This window comes from Panthera tigris, chromosome C2 (assembly GCF_018350195.1).
Source record: "Panthera tigris isolate Pti1 chromosome C2, P.tigris_Pti1_mat1.1, whole genome shotgun sequence".
Lineage (NCBI taxonomy): Eukaryota > Metazoa > Chordata > Mammalia > Carnivora > Felidae > Panthera > Panthera tigris.
This window is the reverse complement of record NC_056668.1, coordinates 118798137-118815512: the sequence shown is the minus strand read 5'-3', so window position 1 is coordinate 118815512 and position 17376 is coordinate 118798137. Positions and strand designations below refer to the sequence as shown.

The window sequence follows — 17376 nt, the reverse complement described above, 5'->3', positions numbered from 1 at the left end:
AAGAGCCTTAATTCTTCTTAGGGGGCCAAGCTGTGAACTGGGAATTAGAAACACATACCATGAAAATGAAGCCAGATGACCTGAAAAAATGATACATGGGAAAAGAGAAGTACCAACGACCAACAGATAGGGGGAAACTAATATAGAGAGGGTTAATTGTGGAAGTGATCAATCTGATTATAGCTGTGCCTGACTGACACCAAGCTGCATCCCCTGCCTTTATTTCATGACAGTACCCCAGAGGTCTTCTCAAAAACTTCCAATAATTTCCCCTCTATTTCACTCATTCATTCCTATTTAACAACAAACCATCCCAAAACTTTGTGGCCCCAAACAATGTTATCATTTATTTTGCTTATAAATCTGCAGTTTGGGCAGAGCTGGGAGGCAGCAGTTTGCCTCTGCTCCAGTCAGCACCAGCTAGGATGGCTTGTAGGTTGAGGACTACAGGAGTCTGAAGGCTGGCTCATTCACTCCCAAGCCTGGCAGCTGATACTGGCTGTCAACGGGGACCTCACTTGGAGCTGGGGTGGGAACACCTTCACGAAATTCTTCAGTCAGAGGGGCTACCTGACTTCCTTACAACAAGGTAGCTAGATTCCAAAGGCAAGCATCCCTGGAGAGGAAGAGAGTTGGGGCAGGTATATCAGCTTTCATATAACCATGAAATTAAAAAATGGTCACCTCCACATAGTCACAGGCCCACCCAGATTTATGTGGAATGTCAGCATCATATTGTAAGAAGAGCTTGTGGTGTGTACTACATTGATGTGGATATCTTTGGAAAATATGATCTGCCACATCCTCTGTAAGGTGATATAGTGCTATTGTGATGATATTTATTTATTATCTATGTATTTATAATATAATCAAGTGTGTGTGTGTGTGTGTGTGTGTGTGTGTGTTAGTCTTTGTGTCTGACTTCTGGCACATAACTCCTAAAACCCTTGGAATCTCTGGAGTGACAGTGTCTCTTATATTCTAATGAGATGACTGCTGGCTGAGGATCCCTAGGCAGCGTCAGGATGGGGGCTGGTTGCCAGAAAAACCATGGCATGAATAGAGGGTTGGAACTTTGAACCTCACCCCCTGACCTACAGGAGAAGAGCCAGTGATAGAGTTAATCACCAATGGCCAATGATTTAATCAGTAATGCTTGCATAATGAAACTTCCATTCTAACCCCTGAACAACAGTAGAGTTTCATCAGCCTCCAGGTTGATAAACACAATGAGGTGCAGAGAGGCTGGCAGGCCCAGAGAGGACATGAAAGCTCTACACACCCTCCCTCCCCATACCTTGACCTATGCATCTCCTCCATTTGGTTGTTACTGAGTTGAACCCTTTATAATGAACCTGAAATTGTTAAGTAAAGTGTTTTCCTGAGTTCTGTAAGATGTTCTAGCAAATTATCAAAACTGAGGAGGGAGTCATGGGAATCCTCAATTTATGGAGGCCTGGGAGTTGAAATTGGTATCTGAAGTGGTGGCAGTCTTGTGGGAGTAAGCTCTTAATCTATGGGGTCTGTGCTAACTCTGGGTAGTTAGTGTCAGAATTGAATTGAACTGTAGAACACCCACCCCCAGTTGATGGTTGAAGAGTTGGAAAATTTGTTGGTATTGGGAAAACACCACACATTTGGTATCAGAAGTGTTGTGAGTAGAAACAGCTCAAAGTTATTTAAAAGTGTTTTCTACTTACAAACAAGTGTGTTTAAGTTTTAAATAGATTATATATTTGTAGGGTACACAAAAAATAATTTGTGTGTGTATGTATATAGATAGAAATATAATGAAAACTGTCACTCCCTCTCTACCTCCCAGCCCTCCAGTTTCCTTCTGTAGGGGCAAGACATGTTATCAGTTTCCTGTAAGTCTTTCAAGAGTTATTTTTTGCTGCTATAAGAAAATATACATAGACCTCTCCTTCAACTATTCCATGCAAATGGTATCCCCTTTCAGCACTTCATTCTTTCAGTTATAGAGATGACTATGTATATTTTTTCTCAGCCTTTTAAAGGGTACTTAGTATGCCAATATAAGGATGTACTATAATTTATGTAACCAGTAACTTATTAATAAACATTTAAGGTTGTTTCCAATAAAGCTTTTACAAACAACTCTGCAATAAACAACCTTCTATATCTCTCCCTTTGCATGTATATGAGTATATTTATAGGATAAATTTACTGGAAATACGACTTATGAGTTAACAATTATAAGCCTTGGCAATTTTGTTAGATTTTGCAAAATCCCAGTACCAACTCTGAATACTCGTTTCCAACATGTTCCCTAACACAATATATTATCAGAATTTCTGATCTTTGTCAATCTATCGGGTGAAAAATAGTATACCTGAGTAATATGTGTTTCTCTCTATGAATGGTGGTGAGCATCTGTGTAAGATTTTCTTTGAACTGTCTTTTCATATCCTTTGTTCCTGAAGGACCATTTTAACAAGCCTGGCAGATATCTGCAACCATTGCCTAAATGCCTCTGCCAACGCAGAGGTTTAAAGCCAGGACAGAGATAGGACCTAAGACGGGGAGAATCTTAAAACTATGTACATCAGAGAAGAAATATCTTTTCAAAAAAGGGTTTTCTTTTTTAATTTCATGACTTACATATATTTTTTAAAATGTTTATTTATTTATTGTTAGAGAGAATACATGCATGCACTAGTGGGAGAAGAGCAGAGACAGGCAGAGAGAGAATCCCAAGCAGACTCCACACTCAGCACAGAGGCTGACACGGGGCTCCATCCCACAACCTTGAGATCATGACCATCTTAAAGTATCTCTGAGCAAACAGGGTAACTTTCTTTATTTTCAGCAACTTAAGGAATCAAGTACATGACAATATCCAAGGGAGGAAGAAGGGAGAAGACCATTAAATACTAACTTAGGTGAACTTCCAACTTCTAGAACTTTGTCTCTAGGGAAGGACAAGATTTCCTGAAAGGTCGTTCCTCCCCTTAGTTGAGCCTTTTAAAACAAGAAAGAAATGAATTTCACAGGAGTGTGGACTGTTAACTAAATTTTCAGGCAAGATTGTTTTGATTAAAATTATCATGGTAACAATACCTGAGTGAAAAGTGGTTCTTCTGTTTATTTTTATTCCACTATAAGCACAATCTGTGGGTTTTGTTTGCTCGTTTGTTCCTTTTTACTCACCTAATTGCATTTCCAAGCTGGAAAATATACATTTAGTTACAGAATAGGATTCTCTGGGTTTCTTATTATCAGCTAAAAATGTAACTGAGGATGAGGATCCTGTTCAGCTGCAGTTTGGGGGTGCTTTGTGGCAGTTAACATGGGAGGAGAAGGGTAAGTTGACAGTCCACCGAAATGGAAGGGCTGATAAGGAAGTCTCCTCACCAGGCTGTGATGCAACTGGTCTGGACATGCCAAACTTTGGATTTTCCATGGTACCGAGGTTAGTAGGAGAGAATAGGAAGTGGACATCATGGCAAATACAAAGAGGACAAAAGAGCATTTTTCCATTACCTCAAGCCTTTCCCAGATACCTTATAAGTAACACAGATGAATAACTGGATTCCCTCCTTCCTTGCTTTGCCATACTCTTGGGGAGTCTTACAAGGGAGTAGGGACCCAGATAAACCTCGAACTGGTAGTCTACATTCGTTGTGTCTTATAATCTTTCCAGTCCAATAGGTGGTGGGGGGTGTGAACCAAACTTACTGTATATATCTTAATCTCAAAGTAGAAATAGCAGCCTTCAGTTTTGGAAGTAGAACAGAGTGATAATGTGAGTCCGAATGTTTTGATATAAAAAGGGAGTGTTGATTATTTCCCCTGCATGAGGTAAACATCACCTGGAATCTAGATGTGTGGACAAAATGAAAGATACCAACTAAGACTCGTTATCATTAGCCTTGTGACTCCAATAGACAAACTAAACATTCCCTTTGTGCAATGAGAACAGTGATAATAGAAAGAAGAGGGTAGCCTGGGCAAAATGCTGATGCTCTCTGTGGGCTTCCTCTCTGAGTCCTTTTTCCCACTCTCACTTGTCACACACACAAGCTAATTGTAGCTACGATGTCAGTTTCAAAGTTTAAGGTTTGACTTTCACAACCGTGACATTTAAGTAAGGGTCCTTTGAAGCCCAAGAGTTTTCCAAATGTGGATGTGAACAGCTGAACTTAGATACTAATAGCTCTTGCATGTGGGTTGGCAGAAGGATGGAGGCAGGACCACTAAGACAGGAAGGTGGGGATGGCCAGGCTAGCATGGATCTGTCAGGGTTAATGAGTATAAGGAGCACAGTAATGTTTTCAAATACCACCCAATATCTTTTCTGTGCAATGCAGGTGGGTTCCTCCCCCGCCCCTTTTTAATTTTTCACTATAAAGACCAATTGATGAAAGCAACAAACTGAAGTAATATCTAAAGAAAACTTGTTTGAACTTTTTTTCTAGTGAGACTCTTTTTTTCTCCTGATAACCTAACTTTTCAATGGTTTTCTTAAATATCCCATAACTGAGTTTTCACACATCAAGATCTAAAGCTTGAAGATCAGATAAGGAGGGGAAAGGACAAAGTTCAGAAGGAAAAATCTCATCCAGAGTCTAGAGGAAGAGAACTAGTAATAAAGCAAGTCTCCTGGAAGTCTGCAGAAGAGCAGGCTCTGGAAAATTGAAGTCAGTGGGACAAATTATCTTCTTTCCCTGTGAGAAACTTCCAGCCTGCCAATCCTGCCTCCAGTCCAGCCTGGGCAAGGTAAGGGAGTAGTTGGGGAATTAAGATACAGTCATCTCAGAACAGCTTCATAGATCCCAACCATTCCACTAGCCTTTGGAAAAGCAGTCAGGTGTTCTTGAAACCTTGAGGAAGGGGTCCCAAGAAGACCTGCAGTCAATTGAGAAGGCTACATTGTGAGAAGAGCTGACAATTGAGGGCAGTAGCAAGGTTCATGAACATGCTAAATTTGACCTTACGGGCTCTGGGCAAGGCATTCAGTCTCTCTGAGCCTCAGTTTCCTTATCTGTATACATCACACAGAGCTGAGATGGGAATTACACATGCTAATGCACTTCAAGTTCATAGAACAATGCCCTTTCACATGGTATGTGCTCAATAAAGGCTTGTTGTCATCAACATCAGTTGTAAACACTGCTCCTAACACCAAGTGAGACCAGCTTCGCTCCTGTGGTTGACAGACCAAGACCCTAGTCATTAAGAGGCAAAAGACATTGTGGCAGATGTGGCAAGTGGCAAAATAAAGTGAGATACTGTAACCAGGGTCAACAACTCATGAACCGTGCCCCCAGATTTACATCAATCAGATAAGGAAAAGATGGAATAACACAGACTAATTACTCACAATACACTATTTTAAACTGGATGAGATGGAAACAATTCACTCGACAAATCAAGTATTTTTTTTTTAAACATTTATTTATTTTTAAGAGAGTGCAAGCAGGGGAGGGGCAGAGAGAGGGGACAGAGGATCTGAAGCAGGCTCTGCACTGACAGCAACCAATCCGATGTGGGGCCTGAACTCACAAACTACAAGATCATGACCCTAGCCAAAGTCAGATGTTCAACTTACTGAACCACCCAGGTGCCCTCAAATATTTTCTGTGGTCAAGAGGCTTGTAAGAAGGTAGAGGAATACAGGAACAGATATAAAAAAAATAAAGGCAGTTCCTTTTCATGCACATTTTATAAGAGTACATTAAATTCTGTCATATGGTTCTCTGGCCTTGTTTTTAAGGAAGTTAATTTAATTTCATGCACATTTGATTCATGCTCATTTGATTCATGTTCATACTGGCCTACACTTGTCTATGGAAGTGCTAAGGACTGCCAGCATTCATTGATCAGTAGTTTCTCTGGCAATTGAATAATTTTTAACATAAATTTTATATACTTGATTCTAAACATAATAAAATTTGAAATTTAAACAAAGTATAAAGAAGAAAATTTCAATCACTAGTTATTACACAAACCAGAATGAACTATAGTGAACCCTGTAAGAATTTTCTCCAATTTTTCATTTATGCATAAATTTTTAAAATTACAGTTATATGATATCTAAAATTTTGTATTTGTTTTTTTTTTACTGAGCATTATATAGTGTACATTTTCCTGGAATTACCCAGAAGTAAAATTTGTTTGGAAATCATTTTAATATCTATATAATATTCCATCATGTGAGTAAATAAAAATGTGTTAAATTTTTCCTTTATTGTTTGACATTTAAATTGTTTCCAATTTTTCATTATGATTAATAATGCTATATTGAAATCCTTTTACCTAAATTAATTGGTAGGTCATATTCTGGATTTCTAGAAGAGAAACCACTAAATCCGTAAAATGATATCAACTTCATATACTTTACATTCTTATTTCCAAATTTTTTCCCAAAAATGTCTAAATTTATATTTCTTTAAGCAGTATATGAGAGTACCCTTATCAACTAGTCGGTGATGAATCCTTTGTTTAAATAAACTCTATATTTCACTAGTGTTTTTCTTCTAGTCATCCATCCATTAACTCATTTATTCAACAAAAATTTAGTGAATGCCTGCCCTGTGCTAAATATAGTTCTAAGTGCTGAGTGATAGCCATAAACAAAATCCCTGCTCTCACAAAGGGGTAGGTTGTAAATAAGGTCAGAAATGCAGCCAGCACCCGATGGCCTAGCACCTTCGGTGCCACAGTATGTAAGGACTTTGAATTAAATTTTATATGTAACGGAAAGCCATAAAGAAAGTTCAGACAGAGCAATGACATGATCTTGTTTACATGTTTAAAGGATCATTCTGACTGTTGGTGGTGAAAAGAACATAAGGAGGTATGAGAGGCATCCATTACCCTAAATTCCTATTCTTCCAGGCCAGGAAATTGGTAAGAGGGCTAGGATAGAGAGGTAGGGTGCAGGTGGTGAAATATGGAATCTAGATGATTATTTATAAAAGATTTTTTTACATAATTATGGTAATCTGCCTTTTATTTGTTATTTTGTTGAAAATACATTGCTGGTTATCATTTAACTTTTAAATTTGTATATGCTTTTTGACATATGATTTTTGATTTAACATTTCTATGTATCAAATCAGTTCTTCTCATCCTCTCTTGCCCTGAAATTTATTTTTTGTGGCTAATGGGTTTATGAAACATGATTTTAAACTCTAATTCTTTCTGTCACATTTTTGTCGGAGGCCTAAAAAGGTTGTGACAAAAACAAATGGGTGGCAGGTGCTCCCACATTCCCAAATGTCTCAACATCACTAGCAAATGAGTAACAAACATCAGAGTGTGACCCTTAGCCAAACCATAGAAAACGGCCTAAAAGGACTAACAATGAAAAAGCCAAAGGAGGGTGGCTTTTTATTTTATTTTATTTTATTTTTAATTTTATTTTCTTAATTTTTTTTATTTTTATTTATTTTTGAGACAGAGAGAGACAGAGCATGAGTGGCAGACGGGCAGAGAGAGAGAGACCCAGAATCAGAAGCAGGGTCCAGACTCTGAGCTGTCAGCACAGAGCCCGACACGGGGCTCAAACTCACAAACCGTGAGATCATGACCTGAGCCAAAGTCGGTCGCTCAACCGACTGAGCCACCCAGGCGCCCCGAGGGTGGCTTTTTAGAGAGAATACTTGGTGTAGGTTTCATACCTACCCTGAGAGGACAATTAGAAACTTTTCCTCTTCATCTCAAGCCCAGTTGGGGGCTTCTAGGAGGCCATCCTTGGAGCATGGTATGTGGTTCCCTGGCATTTGGGGACTCATGGGACTAGAGTGACTCAAGCCACTTGCCAGTCTCCAGGGACATATTAGCCAAAGTGACCCATGGCAGCAGAAGGCTGCATTTAGGTAGTGATAGTGGGTCAAAGTGCTTATTTCTCTGGAGGCAGATGTGAACAAGCATGGTGGTGCAGAGGTATTATTTAATAGGAAACTTCTACAGTGACTAACCCTCTGATTTGTCTAGGACCGTCCCAGTGTTAGTACTAAAAGTCTCACATCCTGGGAAACTCTTCCATCTCAGGTAAATCAGGGTAGTTGGTCATCCTACACCTTAACCAAAAAGTCATGAAAAAAGGGAGATAGAGGCTCAGTGGGCACAGAGGCAAGAATTAGCCCATGAAAAGCTCTGCGGTAGAAGGGGCTACCAGGGGACCCTTCCAGTAGTCCCCCCAGAAAACCCCTGCGTGATAAAGAGTCAGTTTTAAACATCTGTGAGAGTCAGGGAGAGCAGGCTCAGAGTACCTTACTAGCTGTCAGAACTTTCTGCTCCTCACTACTCCTACTTTTATGACTGAATGTAACTTGAGAGACTTAATACCTAAAAGGGTTGGATAAATGATGAGACCTATGTGCGCAGGGCAGTACCCAGGTACAAGGGAAGAAAGATGCTGATGTGGCAGATTCACAAGGATGGCAGCGAGAAAGTATGAAACTACCTGATGTTGCCTCCCCTCTTTCAATGTCAGTCACAGTGTCATGAAGGGAGATGAGGGTATCACTGGATTCTTACCCAGAAGCCAGTTTTCCAAGGGTACATTTGTCAAGTTCTATCTCTTTTTCACTAGGTTTATATGTTAAACTCTGTTTAAGGCTATCCTTGATTCTTTGTTGGTTCTTACAAAAATATGGTATTTCCATATTTACATATTATAAAATACAATTTCTATATTTCAGTTATTAGAGTTTTACAGTATGTAGTCATTCACTTTTCAAGATACACTTTGAGAAAAATCTCACAAATTCTCAATACTCAGCACATCAGGATTTTAATTTAGATTATAATAAAATATATTAATCTGGCAAGCCTTAACATTTTAAAAAGTATAGTCTTTCTAGACCGTCTATGTTTGAATGATGACTTTGCCACTTGTGAGCTCTGTGGTCATGGGCAAGTTTCCTCATTTATAAAATGAGGCTAATAATCATATTTACTTCAGATAGTTGTAGTGAGGTGTAGAATGAGTTAACAAACGAAAAATACTTAGAAAGGTGTCTACCATGTAGCACATGCTATGTGTTTGCTATTATACTATTATTATTATCGAGAGACATGGTATGCATGGTTGCTTTATACAGGGTGAACATAGCAAATCTGGAACTATGCTCTTTACACTTTCCTCTCCTATGTGGTTCCGGTTAGGGTTGGCCACAGAAGAAATGTAGACAAGAGTTAAGGGAGGAAATGAAGGACTAATTGGGCCTACAGCTCCTCCAGTTAATGTCAGACTTCCTTCTTCAGCTCTCTGAATCTGAGTCAAGTTTATGCTGCAGGCTCACACTGGATAAGGGTGTCAGCTTGTTCTGCAAGAGACCTGCATCATTGGAGTTGGAGGCGATGAAAGAAAAACACAATTTCCAGTCTTTCCCTGCTCTCCCCCACTTAAGACCACCTTTTTTTCCCATTTGCCAAGTCTGTTGACACAAGGCCAGCACACTAGATGCAAAAACAACTGCCTTAAAAATAATAATAAAAAAAAATAGGGGCACCTGGGTGGCTCAGTCAGTTAAACGTCTGGCTTCAGCTCAGGTCATGATCTCATGGTTTGTGGGTTCAAGCCCCATGTCGGGCTCTTTGCTGACAGCTCAGAGACTGAAGCCTGCTTCACATTCTGTCTCCCTCTCTCTCTGACCCTCCCTCCCTCACACTCTGTCTCTGTCTCTCTCCCCATCTCAAAAATAAAAAAAGGAAGGAAGGAAGGAAGGAAGGAAGGAAGGAGAGAGAGAGAGAGAGAGAGAGAGAGAGAGAGAGAGAGAGAGAAAGAAAGAAAGAAAGAAAGAAAGAAAGAAAGAAAAACATAAAAAAACCCCACAAACAACTGCCTTACATTGATTTCTCAACTTGTTCCCACAGTTGTAAGGTCTAATTCTTTAATAAATCCCTTACTCTCCATCACTCATAATGGTTTTGCTTCACTGATAGAACCCTAATACAATTTCTCTCCATTTATTCATTTATTTTATTTGTACTTGTCAGTAAATGTAATTTTCACCATGTATGTTTTGTACATTTCTTAATAGGCTCAATTCTTATTCTATTTTATGTCTTTGGCTGACATTGAGAATGGGATACTGTGTTTCCCTTACCACGTCTTCTAATAGGTAAATTTAGAGAAACTACTGATTTTTGTATATTTTATACTGTATTCTGGGCACTATAGCAAACTCCCTTATCAGTTCTAGAAGTTTTTACAGGTACCCTTTATATCACTTAGGAAAGGAGAAAGTATTGGGAGCACAATACTGTTACTTTCCTTCTTTTTAGGCATGTCTCAGCCTTTCGAATAATAACCGTTTTTGTTCTCCTCCATTCTTTCTTCCTTTCACCCTGGTAAAGGGTAGTCTTCCTTAGTTCTTGAGCAGAAATTTCAAGCTTCTTTCAGTTGTTCTTTGGAAAATAGTGTTTGTGAAACTCTTCCATGATATTCCACTGCTAAGAAATAAATGGAAAGCAACTATCCTCCAGACTCCCAATTTCTTCCAATTTTACTGCAGCCCTTAGGATGGGTTATCCAGTTCAATCCACATAATAAAGCTCTTAGTGTTTCTTTTCAGCCAGTGATAATCAGATCAAATTGCAGGCTTGAAATGTAAATGACCCAGAATCTGAAACAACTCACCACTGGTGAAATATCAGCCCCACAGAAAATTGGGTCTGCTTTACTCTGAAAATCTAGTACTAAGCCAAAAAAAAGCCAAGAAGCCTGAAAAGAGGGACAAAGATTAAATAAGCAAATCATAAACACTTTAGAAAAAGAATAATTTTCCTCAGTCCATGAGCCTATTAAATATTCAGTTCTTAATGACCAGAACATAACATGATTGCTTACATAAAAAGGACTATTCTTCATCCACAGCTCTTCTTAGCTGAATCACTGGTATTATCCAACACAAATCATACTTTAAAATGTTGTAAGTTTAAAAAAAAAAGAATAAATGCTTTCACTAAATGAAAATACTGTGCTTCTTCTGAAACAGATGGAAGCAAAAAGCTTTCTGTTCACTGCGAGCATGCACCAAATCATGCCCACAACCTCTATTATATGAGCTGCAGGCTAAGTAATGACTTTTCTTTTATGTTTTTAATTTTTGAAAAACATCAAATGAATATATTTTGTAATATATTGAAATTACATGAAGGTTAAATTTCAATGCTGCTAAAAGGTAAACTGAGGCATATTAAAAATGTTTTTTAATTTATTTGAGCATAAATCTACTGCAATGGAGCATCACCAAATTCGAAGTGATGGCAGAGCTCCACTGACAAGGAGCTCAGGGAGAGACTTTCACACAGAAAAGGGGGAAGCAAAGTAAGGAAATTATTAATTGACTATAACTTAAAGCCGAGTTGGCTATTTGTGATTGGTTGTCCTTAGGTTTCATTTTCATAAATCTGAGTCATTTATAGGCTAGGATTTTAGTTTGCTAATGTAGTCCACCATTGCAACAGAGCTACCTCAACCTAATGGCCTCCTGGTTTAATTAATTTAACAGGGTCCATCAAGAAAATTTTATTGAAACACATACATGCTCATTTGTTGACACATTGTCCACAGCTAGTTTCACATTACAACCTGAGTAGAGTTGTTGCAAAGGAGTATGACCTAAATGCTTACTATCCATTCCTTTGCAGAAACAGTTTGCTCACCCCTAGGTAGACCAGTTTGAAAACCTTGGCATTATTGATATTTTGGACCACTTCCCATCCACCCTTAACAAAAATGTCTCCAGATTGAGAACCACAGTTCCAGATGATGAGAATAGCACCCCTGCAATCTTCACAAGGACCTAAGGACAATCCAGGTTGCTGAAAGGTAAGAAAGAGGAAAGGAAAGGAAAAGAAAATACTACAAATACTATTTGTATTTAATTTTAAAACTCCCCACGGGGCACCTGGGTGACTTAGTCAGTTGAGTGTCCCACTCTTGCTTTCAGCTCAGGTCATGATCTCATGGTTCATGAGTGTGAGCCCCATGTCTGGCTCTGTGCTGCCAGTGGAGAGCCTGCCTGGGATTCTCTCTCTCTCCCCCTGCCTCAAAATAAATAAATAAACTTAAAAAAAAAAACCCAAAAAACTCCCAAGCATAAAGTATATGATGGTATCAAAAACTGCAATTCACATGGATCCTAGGTATGTAGGGAACATGAAGTTACTTTTGGTTCTTAAGACATCAGTCTTCCTCTTAGCAGTATAATGTAATGTAGCACCTCCTACTTGCAAGGATTCCTTACATGTTAATTTTCTGATAAACTCTTAATTGTATGCTAAAGATGCTATCTATACATTTAGTTTGCTACAGGCTGTGGGACTTATTTCTTTAGGTTCCAGAAAGTTCTCTGATAAAAGAGAATTTCCTTAGTTCCCAGAAGATTCACTCTGGGGAGGGAAGTTTTCCCCTCACAATTTTTTTGTTTGTTTGTTGGATCTTGTTGAACCTTTTCTGACCTCAGTCCCCTTGACTTTACTTTTGCCATGACTCTGAAGACCGGCTTCTCACCAGTCTCTAGAAGTCCCAGTTTGAGTTTAGCCTGGGATTCAGACATGTCTGACATTTCTAGGAATTGTGCAGTGAGCTCAGTAGCAGCTTGTTTTCCCAAGAACCTCCTAAGGGAAAATTCATCCTGAGGGAAATAGGTGCCAAGCACAGGGGGCTTAGCCCAGAAACATCTGAAGGGAGAGAAGACTGTGAACATAGTAAATTGTCTGATATGTACATTCGTCTCTGGGTCTAGTCCCTACTGTGCTGGGACTCACGTCCCTAAAATAAACCTGGGAGAACTACTGCCCTAAAAACACCTTTAAGACATCAAGCATTTGTCTACCTACATAACAAATTTTGACATTCAAAAAGTATTGAACTATTTTAATTTTCAAAAAGTTAAAAACATAACTTTCACACAAATATAGTGAGCACGTATCAAATATTTATTTAATTCAGTAATGAAGGAACTAACAGAGTCTGGTTTAAAAAAGAATATAAGAAACAATTATTCACAGATTTGTATTTGTAAACTTGTCTACTCACTAAAATTTAGTTGTAACCCCAAATCAATACTCGTGGCACTTTTGCACTCATTCACGAAGGCTTTGTGCAGAGGTGTGGTGCAGAAAAGTAAAAAAATTGAATTTCCCAACATCTAAGTTGCCAGCTGCCAGCAAAGAGGAAGGAGCTCTGCCTTCTTACTTCAGCTCTCATGCTGTAAATGAGTATCCTTTTTGACGTCTATTTATTGCCACATTTTACAAAATTTTTGTCTTTTTCTTGGTGAATCTACTGTTCAAAATGACTCCCACACAAAGTGTTGGGATGCCATCTATTGTTTTTAAGCTCAAGAAAGTTGTGATATGCCTTACAGAGAAAATATGTGTATTAGATAAGCTTCCTTCAGACATGAGTTATGTGCAGTTGGCTGGGAGTTCAACATAAAGGAATCAACAATATATAGTAAATAAGGTGTCTTTAAAAGAAACACATAAAAATCAAGGTTATGTGTTGATTAATTGATGAAAATGTGATGAGAAGCTTGAAGGAATCTAACCATATCTTTCCTCAGTAAAAGTTTTGTACTAGACAGAAATCTTGTGTAGCTTATCAATTTTCTAGAAGGTAACATCCAACTTTACCGAGCAGAAACCTAATGGTTCATTATTCACTAATTCAGTGTTCACAGTGACTTTATAGAATGTAACTGCCACAAACACTGAGCATCAACTATATATAAATTCAGAGAAGAAAAGAATTTTGGAATAGAACTGCAAAGTTAGATTTAAAAAAAACTGGTCAATGACTACCATTAGTAGTACAATAAAACTTTTGTACTAGATAGAAATCATTGGCAGCTTATCAATCTTCTAGAAGTTGACATACAACTTTACATCGTGGAAAAATAATCAACAGTAAGTAGAAAGTCAAACCTGCAGTCTGCTAGAGCATCAGCTGACTCTTAATCAGGTTTGGAAGACAATGCTCTAGTACAGGTTTCTTGACTTCACTACTCTTGACACTCTGGGCTGGATAATTTAGATCACCATTGCTGGAGGTTGTCCTATGGGTTGTATGATGTCCTGCAGCACCTCTGACTCTATTCACTGGACACCAGTAGCACCTTACCTCCCAATCTTAACAATTAAAATTGTTTCCAGATTTAAATAAACAACCACTAGGGGTCAAAATTGCCCCTGGTTAAGAACCACTAGTTAGTATGATTTTAAAAGAGCACATGGTTATATTTTACTTTTTTCTAAGTTTTGGATGTTTTTTCTTAATACACTCATAAAAGGGGAAGAAAGATGTCTTTTGCCCTCTGCAACACACATGGACACATGCAGCATAATTTGGAATCCTGTGTATATTTTATTTTTCACTTGTTTATAGTCTATCTCAAACACAGAAAACATTCAATAAATATTTCCTGTAGGAAGCCATAAAGCTTGAAGTTTCCAGAGTCTCAGTCTAGGGTGAGGCATTGGGACGGGGGATGGAGAGGGCAGGTGCCTGAGGAGAAATATGTTATGGAAGCTGAATCATTGCTGCCCATAGGAGATATCTGTCTACCTTCTCCCAGAAGGACTGGAGGGCTACACTTTATAAGGGATGAGGCCCTAAATGATGAGGAAAAGAGATGTCCAGTTGGAACTGTGACTCCATTTGTAGACACAAGCTGCTAAGGCCTGGGGAATTAAGTGATACTGACATCAGCCAGTGACATTATCACAAAGATGGCTCCATAAGAGTAGTATGGCCTCTAAGGGATTAGAAAGGGTATAATTCCTGGCTCCCCCACTGATTAGCTTAACTTCTCAGAGCTTCAATTTCTCTATAAAATGGATATAATAGTAGTACTGTTATGAATTGAACTGCATCCTTCAAAATTCATATGTTGATGTCCTAATGTTCAATGTGATGTTATTTGGAGATGAGGTCTTTGGGAGATAATTAGGTTTAGATGAAGTCATAAGGGTGTTGGGATCAGTGCCCTTATAAGAAGAGACACAAGAGAACTTGCTATTTCCATCCAAAAGAATTCACTCTCTCTCTCCATCCAAAAACACCAACGAAAATTCATGTAAGGACACAGTGAGAAGGTGGTAGTCTAATACCCAAGAAGAGAGCTCTCATCAGGTACGAACCCTTATGGTACCTTGACCTTGGATTTACAGGCTCCAGAACTGTGAGGAATAAACGTTTGTTATTTGAGCCACCCAATCTATTGTATTTTCTTATGGCAGCCTGAGCTAAAACAAGTACTAGCCTCACAGAATTACTGGAGGGATTAAATGAGAAATATATATACATCTCCTAGCATAATATCTAAGAACTCCTTATATCTTAACCAAATGACACATATAAGAACTCCCTACATTTTAACCAAAAAAGACAGAACCCTCAGCTGACTTATAAGTGCCCCATTATACACTGCAGTTTTCTTGTTGCTGAAAATTTTGGATCCCATGATGCTCTTACTGGAGAAGCTGCTATTTTTACTAATTTATTCTGAATTTAGAACTGTGAAGTAATACCAGTCCCCATACCAGTCTCCATAGCAGAGTATGCAGTTTGATTATTTTTATAGCTACAAAAATGTATTGGGTCTAAACTATAAGAGTAGATAAATAATGATTCAGTGTTGCCTTTTTGAAGGGTTGTTGCATGTTGTGTTCCATTTACGCCAAACCCAATAGAACCATATAATATGCCACCTGAAAGAGTTCATCTACATGTGGAAAGTAAGGATTTGCAGCCTCTATACAAATCATGTAAAGTTTAGTCTCATACTAAACTTGGAAAGTTCTATGTCAAATAGTTGTAGGCTCTGTACACAGCAAATATGAATTAATGAATGATGCAGTATGAACACCAGGCTTTTATAATAGAGACATTTTCCACTTTTTTTTCTAGTAGCATGTGTCACTGTCAATACCTGATGAATATTGAAACCTTATTTACATCACCCTCTCTTTCCATTGTCATCTCCTTTAAATATAGTGACCATCTCTTTCCATGTTTTTGTGAAATGGCCAAAAAATAATTCAGAAAACAGACACTATCCTTGGCTATCCTTAGAACTTCAGTCAATAAAGAATAGGCCAAAGCCAAAGTGAATGGTAATTTTGAAAGGACAGAAAAAAGCATTAGATGATACATTCCAGATATTTTGGAGATTTCCCTGATACATGTTTCCCAGAAGAAACTTTATCCCAGAAAACACTTTATTTGGGTAAGTACATGGCAAATGGAAAAGTGTCTTTGCTTACAATATTGGGATAGTACACATTTCTGACTTAGAACCCTGTTTTAAATATCTTGGCATATATAAAACGGCCTTTTATTTCAGAGAATTGGGAAATGATTATAATTTTTGCAAAAGGTTTCTACCTGTTGCTTAAATGTAAAAGTATTTATAGATGTATGGCAGAGAGTGTAGCCCTCAGGTCTAGAGCAAATGAGGGGCTGCTGAACCAGGGTACCAGGTCACCTCCCTTATAATCTCAGAATACCTGTGCTGGCTGGATGAGCAGAGGGTCAGGATCCTGGTTACAGGCTCAGGAAGTATTCCTCTTGCCCCAGTCCTCTTTCAGATCTAAATCACAGGGCATGTAAGTAATCTTTTGAGGTACTCTCCCTGTGGCCTTAGAAAGATTTACAGGTATAAAGAGAAGGGTTAGTGCCTTAAGCAAATTCCTGACTAGCAACCTAGTCAGTGAAGCATATAACAATTTTACCCTACAGATCCAGATGTGCAAGAATGTCATGTTTCCTTACTCAAATCAAATTCAATCTCAGTCTATGTCTTGATTGTCCAGAGCTATTGGGAAATTGAACTTCAGGATTATTAGGCTTGCTCATGAGGGTTACAGGAAGGCCCTGGGGGCCTTCCACAGAGGAAAACACTTGGAAGGGTGAGAAGCATCGAGTAGTTCAGTCCTGATAAATGCAGATTATCAGGCCCTACCTACTGAACTGAATCTCTGAGTTAGGGACCCAGCAGGGTTTGTTTTAACAAACCCTCCATGTGACTCTGATGCAAGGCTAATTTTGAGAAAGACTGACCTAATACATTCCATTCAATTAACTCATGTTTTTGAAAGCAAGAGCATCAGTCAACTCCTGTTTTCCAGGCTCCAGTATAGCTCCCTTATCTTAATTCAATGCAAGGGAAGGAAGAGCCCTGGCTACATAATCAGAAAATAAACACAAAATGCAAAACATAAGCATCTCACACAGCAAAGGATCTGAACAGATATTTCTCCAAAGAAGACACACAGATAGCCAACATATATATGGAAATATGCTCAACATCACTAATCATCAGGGAAATGCCAATCAAAACCACAATGAGATAGCACCTCACATATCTCAGACTGGCTATAATAAAAAAA

General features: G+C 38.5%; 1 protein-coding gene and 1 long non-coding RNA gene across 10 annotated transcripts in view; one reads left to right on the top strand and one right to left on the bottom strand.

Moving 5' to 3' along the window:
- SLC9A9 (solute carrier family 9 member A9) overlaps window positions 1–17376 on the bottom strand; it is a 763188-nt gene that overhangs the window by 664998 nt on the left and 80814 nt on the right. The window lies entirely within an intron of this gene.
- Window positions 4444–17376, top strand: part of LOC122241980 — a 33891-nt gene continuing 20958 nt past the window's right edge. For both annotated transcript variants that reach the window (XR_006222106.1, XR_006222107.1), the window contains exons 1-2: window positions 4444–4740; window positions 11629–11809. This is a non-coding gene — a long non-coding RNA (uncharacterized LOC122241980). The remainder of the gene's footprint in view (window positions 4741–11628; window positions 11810–17376) is intronic.